Genomic DNA, 12,630 nt, shown 5'->3' on the forward strand with positions numbered 1-12,630 from the left:
TTTTAGATTTAGTGTTAACTAACAGGGAAACGCAAATTAATGACATCGAAATAGGGAGTGAGCTAGGGAGCAGTGATCACAAAGAAATCAGATTTAGCATAGAATGGAATAGACCAGTAGGAGAAAATTCTGTTAAAGTGCCAGATTTTCGAAAAGCTGATTTTAATAGCCTAAGAAATTTTTTGGGTCAAATTGATTGGAAAGGCTTGGGTATGGGGTGTGGGCCGGTCTTGGAGCGAGACATGAACCCAGCGATAGGTGACTTAAATGGGGATTTCGATGTGGATTCAATATATAACTTATTTAAGAATATTCTAAACAAAGCACAGGAACGTAGTATACCATACAAATTGAATAGATCGTATACTAATGACCCAAAGTGGATAACAAAGAATTTGAAGAACCTTATAGGTAAAAAGAGAGCTTGGTACAAAAGGATTAAAAATGGGGAGGTCACTTTAGAACAGGAATTCGTACAACTGGTTAGAAATGTTAAAAAAGAGATAAGAAAAGCAAAAAGAAACTATGAAGTTCGCATAGCAGGGCAAGCAAAGACAAATCCTAAAGGGTTTTTTCAGTTATATCGTACTAAGACTAGGGAAAGGATAGGTCCATTAAAAACTGAGACAGGTCAAATAACAGATAGTGATGAAGAGATGAGTAGTATTTTTAATAAATATTTTGTATCTGTATTTACTAAAGAGGAACTTAACAATATGCCTTCAGCCGAACAAGTCTATGTGGGTGGGGACGAGGACAGGTTGACGAGTTTAGCAGTTACCAGGGAGGATGTTCTTAAACAAATAGTAAAACTCAAACCAAACAAATCCCCAGGGCCGGATGAAGTGTTTGCTAGGGTGCTTAAAGAATGCAAAGAGGAGCTTTGTGACCCACTGTCAACCATATTTAATAAATCAATAGAGTCAGGCAGAGTGCCAGAGTTTTGGAAAGTTGCTAATGTGATACCAGTTTTTAAGAAAGGAGATAGATCACTTGCGTCTAACTATCGACCAATTAGCCTAACGTCTATTGTGGGAAAGTTACTCGAATCTATAATAGCAAATAAAATTCGTCTTCATCTTGAAAAACATAAATTAATAATTGAGTCGCAACATGGTTTTATAAATGGCCGTTCATGTTTAACAAATTTGTTATCTTTTTATTCTAGCATTGTTGAGGCAGTTGATAGTGGTAAGGATTGCGATGTTGTATACCTTGACTTTAGCAAAGCTTTTGATACAGTGCCACATGAAAGACTGATTAAAAAAATAGAATCTCATGGTATTGGGGGTGCTATATTAAGCTGGATTAGGGCATGGCTATACCAAAGGAAACAGAGAGTTAGTATAAATGGAATCAAGTCAGAGTGGGAAAATGTTGTAAGTGGAGTGCCTCAAGGCTCTGTCCTGGGACCTCTGTTGTTTATAATATATATAAATGATTTAGATTCAGGTTTGAGTAGCAACATTTGCAAATTTGCCGATGATACGAAAATCGGTAGGGAAATTAATTCGGAGGAGGACTCACTATCACTTCAAGTTGATCTAGATAGGGTTTTGAAATGGTCAAAGGATTGGCAGATGCAGTTTAATGCTGATAAATGTAAAGTTCTGAGGTTAGGTAATGATGATAGAGTTACAAGATACGAGCTAGATGGTGTTGTGATTGCGAAGTCGGATTGCGAAAGGGATCTGGGAGTTATGATTAGTAAGAATTTAAAACAAAAGGATCAATGCATAAATGTTCGTAATAAGGCAAATCGGACACTTGGATTTATTAATCGCAGCGTTAGTAACAAGACACCTGGTGTGGTTCTCAAGCTATATCTTGCTCTAGTTAGGCCCCATTTAGATTATGCAGTTCAGTTTTGGTCGCCATATTATAGAATGGATATAAATTCACTTGAACGTGTCCAGCGTAGGATGACTAAGTTAATTCCCCAAATTAGAAATCTTTCATATGAAGAAAGATTAACAAAGCTTAAGTTGCATTCACTGGAAAGGCGAAGAGTTAGGGGTGACATGATAGAGGTTTACAAGTGGATGAATGGACATAACCGGGGGGATATTAATAGGGTATTAAAAGTATCAACACAGGACAGAACACGAAACAATGGATATAAATTGGATAAGTTTAGATTTAGGAAAGACTTGGGTAAATACTGGTTCAGTAACAGGGTTGTTGATTTGTGGAACCAATTGCCGCGTAACATTGTGGAGGTGGGGTCCCTCGATTGTTTCAAGCACGGGTTGGACAAGTATATGAGTGGGATTGGGTGGTTATAGAATAGGAGCTGCCTCGTATGGGCCAATAGGCCTTCTGCAGTTACCTTTGTTCTTATGTAACAAGCTTATTGTGATTAACCGAACTCAATTACGAGCTCACTATAGCCCCTACTACATGGAAATTATATTCTGAATAACTGAATCGAAAACAACAACTGTAGTTGTAGGATAAATTGGATGCGTTTACATCTATTTATTAACATTCTATTAATTATAATTGGTATGTGAAACAAAACATTTTTAATTAATTTTTATTAATTATTTACATAAAAATAATTGTATTGTATTTGAGTTCTAATTCTAATATCGTTTAGTAAACCAATAGTGGAAGTAGGAATCTTCCATGCAATGTATGACCATTAATAAGGGCTGTAGAAGACCTTCCGGCTCCTGTATGGTCTCATTGGTCGATATCCAGAATAAAAGCGTCCTCGCCCACGGACGACAGCTCTCATGACACGTGGAGGTCGATGTCTGGTGGTAATACCTGGCAGGTTTGTACGCTTAGGCCTTACCTTCAGTGGTCGGCCTCTGAAGAGTGAGCCATCAAGTGACATGGCCACTTCAACTGAGTCTATTTCTCCAAACTCCATATATGCAAAGCCTTTGGGGTGGCCAGTATACTTATTTGAAAGAATAGTAACTTTTTTAACGGGACCACATCCATGAAAGTGTTGAGCAAGTTCTTCTGCTGTCGCCCCATAGTCAACATTACCCACATATATGGAGCGACCATCGACTTCTATCTTTTCTTTAGCAGACATCTGGATTGGTACTGTTGCTCCTGCAGTGCCTAGAGGTGAATCCATCCCCAATTCTTCCATTTTTCTGATATAAGCTTTAATTTCCAACAGTTTTGTTTCAACAGACGTGTCCTCCTCTCCTCCACCTTCAGAGTTCTCGTCTTCGCCGCTACTGTAAACATTATCATAAATCAGTTCTTCATTTTCCATCGTCACAGGAAATAGAGATGACTGGGATATGACAACGAATAGTGACAAATGCCCTGTTGATGATGAGGTTGGTGAGTAAACAAAATATGAGATAGCGTCGTGATTAGCTGTAGAGAGTAGTGCGGCTGGTGGCAGACCCGAGGTGTTGCTTCTGGCTGAGCTGTGTGGAGAATGGTCCTATGCAGAGGGCAGAAGGCCATATATTCCCGTACACCTGACGTGGTTAAACCGCTACTTGTTTATTGCTCGATGTGGGAGTACATAATTCTGTAAAACCTGCAGACGTAACTTAAAACTTAAGAATAAACGAATCAAGGAAACTGCAGAAGGGATATTTGCCAATACGTTGGAGCTGCTGTTTATTCATGTCTTATTAAGAGTCATACCCAAACTCATTCATATGTCTAACCTATAAGAACATAAGAACAAAGGTAACTGCAGAAGGCCTATTGGCCAATACGAGGCAGCTCCTATTCTATAACCACCCAATCCCACTCATATACTTGTCCAACCCGCGCTTGAAACAATCGAGGGACACCACCTCCACCACGTTACGCGGCAATTGGTTCCACAAATCAACAACCCTGTTACTGAACCAGTATTTACCCAAATCTTTCCTAAATCTAAACTTATCCAATTTATACCCATTGTTTCGTGTTCTGTCTTGTGTTGATATTTTTAATACCCTATTAATATCCCCCCTGTTATGTCCATTCATCCACTTGTAAACCTCTATCATGTCACCCCTAACTCTTCGCCTTTCGTGTTCATACTTTTATTACCGCATTAATATCCCCGTTGTTATGTCCATTCATCCACTTGTACTCCTCAGTCATGTCATCCATAATTCTTCGCTATTCTAGAGAATGTAATTTAAGCTTTGTCAATCTTTCTTCATATGAAAGGTTTCTAACTTGGGGGATTAACTTTGTCATCCTATGCTGGACGCGTTTTAGTGAATTTATATCCATTCTATAGAACGAATATCCATTACGACGACCAAATCTGAAATACATAATCTAAATGGTGCCTAACAAGAGCAAGACATAGCTGAAGAATAACACCAGGTACCTTATTAATAAAGTAACGATTAATAAATCCCTGTGTCCTGTATGCCTTGATACGAACATTTATGCATTGATTATTTGGTTTTTAATTCTTAATTATCATAACTCACATATCCCTTCGGCAATCCAACTTCGCAATCTCAAAACTATCTAGCTCGTATCGTGTAATTATACGATCATTACACACAGTAATCACAATAGCGTGATGCCTCAAATGAATCAATTATCGTTAGTAACAAGATACCTATTGTAGTTCTTCAGCTATACCTTGCTCTGGTTAGGCCCCATTTAGATTATGCAGTTCAGTTTTGGTCGCCGTACAATAGAACGGATATAAATTCACTTGAACGTGTCCAGCGTAGAATAACTAAGCAAATTTCCCAAATTAGAAAGCTTTCATATGAAGAAAGATTAACAAAGCTTAAATTGCATTCACTGGAAAGGTGAAGAGTTAGGGGTGACATGATAGAGGTTTACAAGTAGATGAATGGACATAACAAAGGAGATATTAATAGGGTATTAAAAGTATCAACACAAGACAGAACACAAAACAATGGGTATAAATTGGAAAAGGGGATTTCGATGTAGATTCAAAATATAACCTATTTAAAAATATTCTAAGCAAAGCCCAGGAACGTAGTATACCATATAAATTGATTTTTGTTCTTTTTTTTGTCACAAGAGTTGTAACATTCTTGTACAGCCACTAGTACGCGTAGCGTTTCGGGCAGGTCCCTGGAATACGATCCCCGCAGCGAAGAATCATTTTTACAACCAAGTACTCATTTTACTGTTGAGTTAAACAGAGGTTACAGTTAAGGATTTGCGCCCAGTAAATCCTCCCGGCCAGGATACGATACGAACCCATGACAAAGCGCTCGCGGAACGATAGGCGAGTTTCTTACCACTACACCACGGAGACTATACGAATAGATCGAATACTAATGATCCAAAGTGCATAACAAAGGATCTGAAGAACCTTATAGGTAAAAAGAGCGTGGTACAAAAGGATTGAGAATGGGGAAGTTAGTTTAGGACAGGAATTCGTACAACTGGTTAGAAATGTTAAAACAGAGATAAGGAAAGCAAAAAGAAACTACGAAGTTCGCATAGCAGAGCAAGCAAAGACAAATCCTAAAGTTTTTTTTGAGTTTTGGAACTCAAATTTTGAGTTTTTTTGGAACTTAAAAATATGCCTTCAGCCGATCAAATATTTGTGGGTGGGGACGAAGACAGGTTGACTAGTTTAGCAGTTACCAGGGAGGATGTAATTAAACAAATAGTAAAACTCAAACCAAACAAATACCCAGGGCCGGATGAAGTGTTTGCCAGGGTGCTTAAAGAATGCAAAGAGGAGCTTTCCGAGCCATTGTCTACCATATTTAATAAATCAATAGAGTTAGGTAGAGTGCCAGAGTCATGGAAGGTAGCTAATGTGGTACCAATTTTTAAGAAAGGAGATAGATCACTTGGGTCAAATTATCAGCCAATTAGCCTAACGTCTATTGTGGGAAAGTTACTTGAATCGATAATTGCAAATACAATTCGTCTTCATCTGGAAAAACATAAATTAATAAATGATTTTACAAATGGCCGTTCATGTTTAACAAATTTGCTATCTTTTTATTCCAGCATAGTTGAGGCAGTTGATAGTGGTAAGGATTGTGATGTTGTGTACCTTGACTTTAGCAAAGCTTTTGATACAGTGCCACATGAAAGACTGATTAAAAAATAGAGGCTCATGGTATTGGGGGTGCTATATTAAGTTGGATTAGGGCATGGTTATTCCAAAGGAAACAGAGAGTTAGTATATTTATAGTTAGTATATTTATACTAACTCTAACTCTTAACTGGGGTTAAGTAAGAGTGGGTTAATGTTGTTAGTGGAGTGCCTCAAAGCTCTGTCCTGGGACCTCTGTTGTTTATAATATATATAAATGATTTAGAGTCAGGTTTGAGTAGCAACACCTGCAAATTTGCAGATGATACAAAAATCAGTAGGGAAATTAACACGGAAGAAGACTCACTATCACTTCAAGTTAATCTAAATAGGGTTTTGAAATGGTCAAAAGATTGGCAGATGCAGTTTAATGTTGATAAATGTAATGTTCTGAGGCTAGGTAATGATGATAAAGTTACAAGATTTGAGCTAGTTGGTGTTGAGATTGCGAAAAGGATCTGAGAGTTATGATTAGTAAGAATTTAAAACATAAGGATCAATGCATGAATGTTCGTAATAAGGCAAATAGGACACTGGGATTTATTAATCGAAGCGTTAGTAACAAGACACCTGGTGTTGTTCTTCAGCTATATCTTGTCCATGTTCTTAAGTAGCTTTCCCACAATAGACGTTAGGCTGATTGGCCGATCGTTTGATGCAAGTGATCTATCTCTTTTCTTAAAAATTGGTACCACATTAGCAACCTTCCACGACTCTGGCACTCTGCCTTACTCTAATGATTTATTAAATATGGTATGCAATGGATCGCAAAGCTCCTCTTCGCATTCTTTAAGCACCGTCGCAAACTGGGTACTTGTTTCGTTTGAGTTTTGACTATTTGTTTAATAATATCATCCCGTAACTGTCAGACTAGTCAACCTGTCCTCGTCCCCCACCCACATAGTGTGCGGATCAGTTGATAAAGAAAGAGGTTCTGCTGGGGCAGCAGTTTACATTAACAACCATGATGATTACTAGAGCATAAATAGTGGGTGCTCAACATTGCAAACAGAATTATATGCTCTGAAGGAGGCAATAATTATACTATTGAGAATAATTTACATGATGTCCTGTTGACCAAACCACACATTAGAAAGTGAAAGGACGACGACGTTTCGATCCATTTTCAAGTCGATTGTCGTGGGTATCACAATCAACTTTTCAACACAATCAACAAAAAGAATGGTTCAGGATGAACCGAAATGTCGTCGTCCCTTCACTTTCTAGTGAGTGGTTTGGTCAACATATTTCGTTGTTGTGACTCCTCGTCTGCATGATGTCATCATTCATACCGACTCTAAATCTTCGCTCCAGGCATTGTTATCCCAACCTGTCCTCTTAAAAAGAACGTCGCTTTTGGCCGTTTGCCCGTATGGCCGAATTTGGACGTAATTTGAAATTAAAAAAAATATGAAAATAAATTTGGGATTTTTTTTTTCAACAACAGTAAGTTAAGGGTCCTCTGATAGGTTAGGTGGGCAGGAAATTCTCATAAAGTTTCAAAACGTTATGAAAAACGTTAATTTAAAGTGTCCTCTCATAACCTCTGCGCGTACGCCGGACGACTGAAATAGAAAACGGAACAGAACGTTACTTTTGTGAGTGGATTTCATTTCAAATTACGTCCAAATTTGGCCATAGTTCGCATACGAGCCAAAAGTGACGTTCTTTTTAAGAGGACGGGTTGGTTATCCAGCCAGCACAGAGATAATATACAACCCATCACAGAAATACTACATCTAGGAAAAGAAGCCCACAATTTAATGCTGTCAATCACCCTAAATTGGATACCAAGTCACATTGGTATCCAATTTGGCAATGAAATATTAGACTAGCAAATACTGCCACTGCTCTACCTTGTGTTGTAAAGGTTAAAATATCTAAGTTTTTCACAGATTAAGGAGCATATTGGGAAGAAAATACTCACAACTCGCCACAGAGCTAAAGTAGCAGAAGGACGATCCACTGCTATATGGTACGAACATGCCACTGGGTACTCGTCTTTCAAGCTTCCGTTTCATTATTCCGTTCTATATCCACCACCAAGATAACGTAATTCCAACAAAAGCTTAAATCAGTACAAAAAGAAGGAAATTCTGCCTTTATTTATAACTATGACCCAGATATCACAGTAACAAGCTTATTGTGATTAACCGAACTCAATTACGAGCTCACTATAGCCCCTACTACATGGAAATTATATTCTGAATAACTGAATCGAAAACAACAACTGTAGTTGTAGGATAAATTGGATGCGTTTACATCTATTTATTAACATTCTATTAATTATAATTGGTATGTGAAACAAAACATTTTTAATTAATTTTTATTAATTATTTACATAAAAATAATTGTATTGTATTTGAGTTCTAATTCTAAAATCGTTTAGTAAACCAATAGTGGAAGTAGGAATCTTCCATGCAATGTATGACCATTAATAAGGGCTGTAGAAGACCTTCCGGCTCCTGTATGGTCTCATTGGTCGATATCCAGAATAAAAGCGTCCTCGCCCACGGACGACAGCTCTCATGACACGTGGAGGTCGATGTCTGGTGGTAATACCTGGCAGGTTTGTACGCTTAGGCCTTACCTTCAGTGGTCGGCCTCTGAAGAGTGAGCCATCAAGTGACATGGCCACTTCAACTGAGTCTATTTCTCCAAACTCCATATATGCAAAGCCTTTGGGGTGGCCAGTATACTTATTTGAAAGAATAGTAACTTTTTTAACGGGACCACATCCATGAAAGTGTTGAGCAAGTTCTTCTGCTGTCGCCCCATAGTCAACATTACCCACATATATGGAGCGACCATCGACTTCTATCTTTTCTTTAGCAGACATCTGGATTGGTACTGTTGCTCCTGCAGTGCCTAGAGGTGAATCCATCCCCAATTCTTCCATTTTTCTGATATAAGCTTTAATTTCCAACAGTTTTGTTTCAACAGACGTGTCCTCCTCTCCTCCACCTTCAGAGTTCTCGTCTTCGCCGCTACTGTAAACATTATCATAAATCAGTTCTTCATTTTCCATCGTCACAGGAAATAGAGATGACTGGGATATGACAACGAATAGTGACAAATGCCCTGTTGATGATGAGGTTGGTGAGTAAACAAAATATGAGATAGCGTCGTGATTAGCTGTAGAGAGTAGTGCGGCTGGTGGCAGACCCGAGGTGTTGCTACTGGCTGAGCTGTGTGGAGAATGGTCCTATGCAGAGGGCAGAAGGCCATATATTCCCGTACACCTGACGTGGTTAAACCGCTACTTGTTTATTGCTCGATGTGGGAGTACATAATTCTGTAAAACCTGCAGACGTAACTTAAAACTTAAGAATAAACGAATCAAGGAAACTGCAGAAGGGATATTTGCCAATACGTTGGAGCTGCTGTTTATTCATGTCTTATTAAGAGTCATACCCAAACTCATTCATATGTCTAACCTATAAGAACATAAGAACAAAGGTAACTGCAGAAGGCCTATTGGCCAATACGAGGCAGCTCCTATTCTATAACCACCCAATCCCACTCATAAGAACATAAGAACATAAGAACAAAGGTAACTGCAGAAGGCCTATTGGCCCATACGAGGCAGCTCCCATTCTATAACCACCCAATCCCACTCATATACTTGTCCAACCCGTGCTTGAAACAATCGAGGGACCCCACCTCCACAATGTTACGCGGCAATTGGTTCCACAAATCAACAACCCTGTTACTGAACCAGTATTTACCCAAGTCTTTCCTAAATCTAAACTTATCCAATTTATATCCATTGTTTCGTGTTCTGTCCTGTGTTGATACTTTTAATACCCTATTAATATCCCCCCGGTTATGTCCATTCATCCACTTGTAAACCTCTATCATGTCACCCCTAACTCTTCGCCTTTCCAGTGAATGCAACTTAAGCTTTGTTAATCTTTCTTCATATGAAAGATTTCTAATTTGGGGAATTAACTTAGTCATCCTACGCTGGACACGTTCAAGTGAATTTATATCCATTCTATAATATGGCGACCAAAACTGAACTGCATAATCTAAATGGGGCCTAACTAGAGCAAGATATAGCTTGAGAACCACACCAGGTGTCTTGTTACTAACGCTGCGATTAATAAATCCAAGTGTCCGATTTGCCTTATTACGAACATTTATGCATTGATCCTTTTGTTTTAAATTCTTACTAATCATAACTCCCAGATCCCTTTCGCAATCCGACTTCGCAATCACAACACCATCTAGCTCGTATCTTGTAACTCTATCATCATTACCTAACCTCAGAACTTTACATTTATCAGCATTAAACTGCATCTGCCAATCCTTTGACCATTTCAAAACCCTATCTAGATCAACTTGAAGTGATAGTGAGTCCTCCTCCGAATTAATTTCCCTACCGATTTTCGTATCATCGGCAAATTTGCAAATGTTGCTACTCAAACCTGAATCTAAATCATTTATATATATTATAAACAACAGAGGTCCCAGGACAGAGCCTTGAGGCACTCCACTTACAACATTTTCCCACTCTGACTTGATTCCATTTATACTAACTCTCTGTTTCCTTTGGTATAGCCATGCCCTAATCCAGCTTAATATAGCACCCCCAATACCATGAGACTCTATTTTTTTAATCAGTCTTTCATGTGGCACTGTATCAAAAGCTTTGCTAAAGTCAAGGTATACAACATCGCAATCCTTACCACTATCAACTGCCTCAACAATGCTAGAATAAAAAGATAACAAATTTGTTAAACATGAACGGCCATTTATAAAACCATGTTGCGACTCAATTATTAATTTATGTTTTTCAAGATGAAGACGAATTTTATTTGCTATTATAGATTCGAGTAACTTTCCCACAATAGACGTTAGGCTAATTGGTCGATAGTTAGACGCAAGTGATCTATCTCCTTTCTTAAAAACTGGTATCACATTAGCAACTTTCCAAAACTCTGGCACTCTGCCTGACTCTATTGATTTATTAAATATGGTTGACAGTGGGTCACAAAGCTCCTCTTTGCATTCTTTAAGCACCCTGGCAAACACTTCATCCGGCCCTGGGGATTTGTTTGGTTTGAGTTTTACTATTTGTTTAAGAACATCCTCCCTGGTAACTGCTAAACTCGTCAACCTGTCCTCGTCCCCACCCACATAGACTTGTTCGGCTGAAGGCATATTGTTAAGTTCCTCTTTAGTAAATACAGATACAAAATATTTATTAAAAATACTACTCATCTCTTCATCACTATCTGTTATTTGACCTGTCTCAGTTTTTAATGGACCTATCCTTTCCCTAGTCTTAGTACGATATAACTGAAAAAACCCTTTAGGATTTGTCTTTGCTTGCCCTGCTATGCGAACTTCATAGTTTCTTTTTGCTTTCCTTATCTTTTTTTTAACATTTCTAACCAGTTGTACGAATTCCTGTTCTAAAGTGACCTCCCCATTTTTAATCCTTTTGTACCAAGCTCTCTTTTTACCTATAAGGTTCTTCAAATTCTTTGTTATCCACTTTGGGTCATTAGTATACGATCTATTCAATTTGTATGGTATACTACGTTCCTGTGCTTTGTTTAGAATATTCTTAAATAAGTTATATATTGAATCCACATCGAAATCCCCATTTAAGTCACCTATCGCTGGGTTCATGTCTCGCTCCAAGACCGGCCCACACCCCATACCCAAGCCTTTCCAATCAATTTGACCCAAAAAAATTCTTAGGCTATTAAAATCAGCTTTTCGAAAATCTGGCACTTTAACAGAATTTTCTCCTACTGGTCTATTCCATTCTATGCTAAATCTGATTTCTTTGTGATCACTGCTCCCTAGCTCACTCCCTATTTCGATGTCATTAATTTGCGTTTCCCTGTTAGTTAACACTAAATCTAAAATATTATTTTCCCGTGTTGGTTCCTTAATGTGTTGCGTAAGAAAGCAATCGTCAATTAATTCTAGAAAATCTTCTGCTTCACTATTCCCCGTTTTGTTCAACCAGTTTATTCCGCTAAAATTAAAGTCACCCATGACATAAATACTGTTAGATCTAGATGCTCTAGATATTTCATCCCATAGATGCTTTGCTTCCATTCTGTCTAAATTTGGTGGCCTATATATTACTCCTATTATAATATTATTAGCTTTTTCGTTTAATTCAATCCAAATAGTTTCTGTGTGTGGCTCTGTTTTGATTCCCTCTTTGAGACTACATTTCAAATTGTCCCTAACATATATGGCTACTCCACCTCCTCGTCTAATATATCTATCTGTGTGAAATAGTTTAAATCCATATATTTGATATTCAGCTAATAGTTCTCTATTTTCTACATTCATCCACGTTTCGGTAAGTGCAATAATATCTATTTTTTCTGTGCAGACAAGAGCATTTAATTCGTTAATTTTATTTCTTAGACTTCTACTGTTAGTGTAATATACCCTAAGTGAATTGTTATTTTGCGGACCTTCTCTTTCCCTGATCGTTTTGCCAATTCCTTTCTCCCACAAACACATACTTTTATTACCTCCTTCCTCCAAATCAATTCCCATACCTCTATCTACTAACAGTTTAAACCCAAACAAACACCTCTAACCACTTCTTCTAGCGAGTTCGCAACAGC

The 12,630-nt window shown here is 38.1% G+C and overlaps 2 pseudogenes; both read right to left on the minus strand.

Annotated features, from left to right (window-relative positions):
- Nucleotides 1–2,644: 2,644 nt before the first annotated feature.
- On the minus strand, nucleotides 2,645–3,238 carry LOC123744916 (polyadenylate-binding protein 2 pseudogene; annotated as a pseudogene).
- A 5,221-nt stretch (nucleotides 3,239–8,459) lies between these two features.
- Nucleotides 8,460–9,053, minus strand: LOC123744915 (polyadenylate-binding protein 2 pseudogene; annotated as a pseudogene).
- Between the last annotated feature and the right edge of the window lie 3,577 nt (nucleotides 9,054–12,630).

This window comes from Procambarus clarkii, chromosome 57 (genome assembly GCF_040958095.1).
Source record: "Procambarus clarkii isolate CNS0578487 chromosome 57, FALCON_Pclarkii_2.0, whole genome shotgun sequence".
Lineage (NCBI taxonomy): Eukaryota > Metazoa > Arthropoda > Malacostraca > Decapoda > Cambaridae > Procambarus > Procambarus clarkii.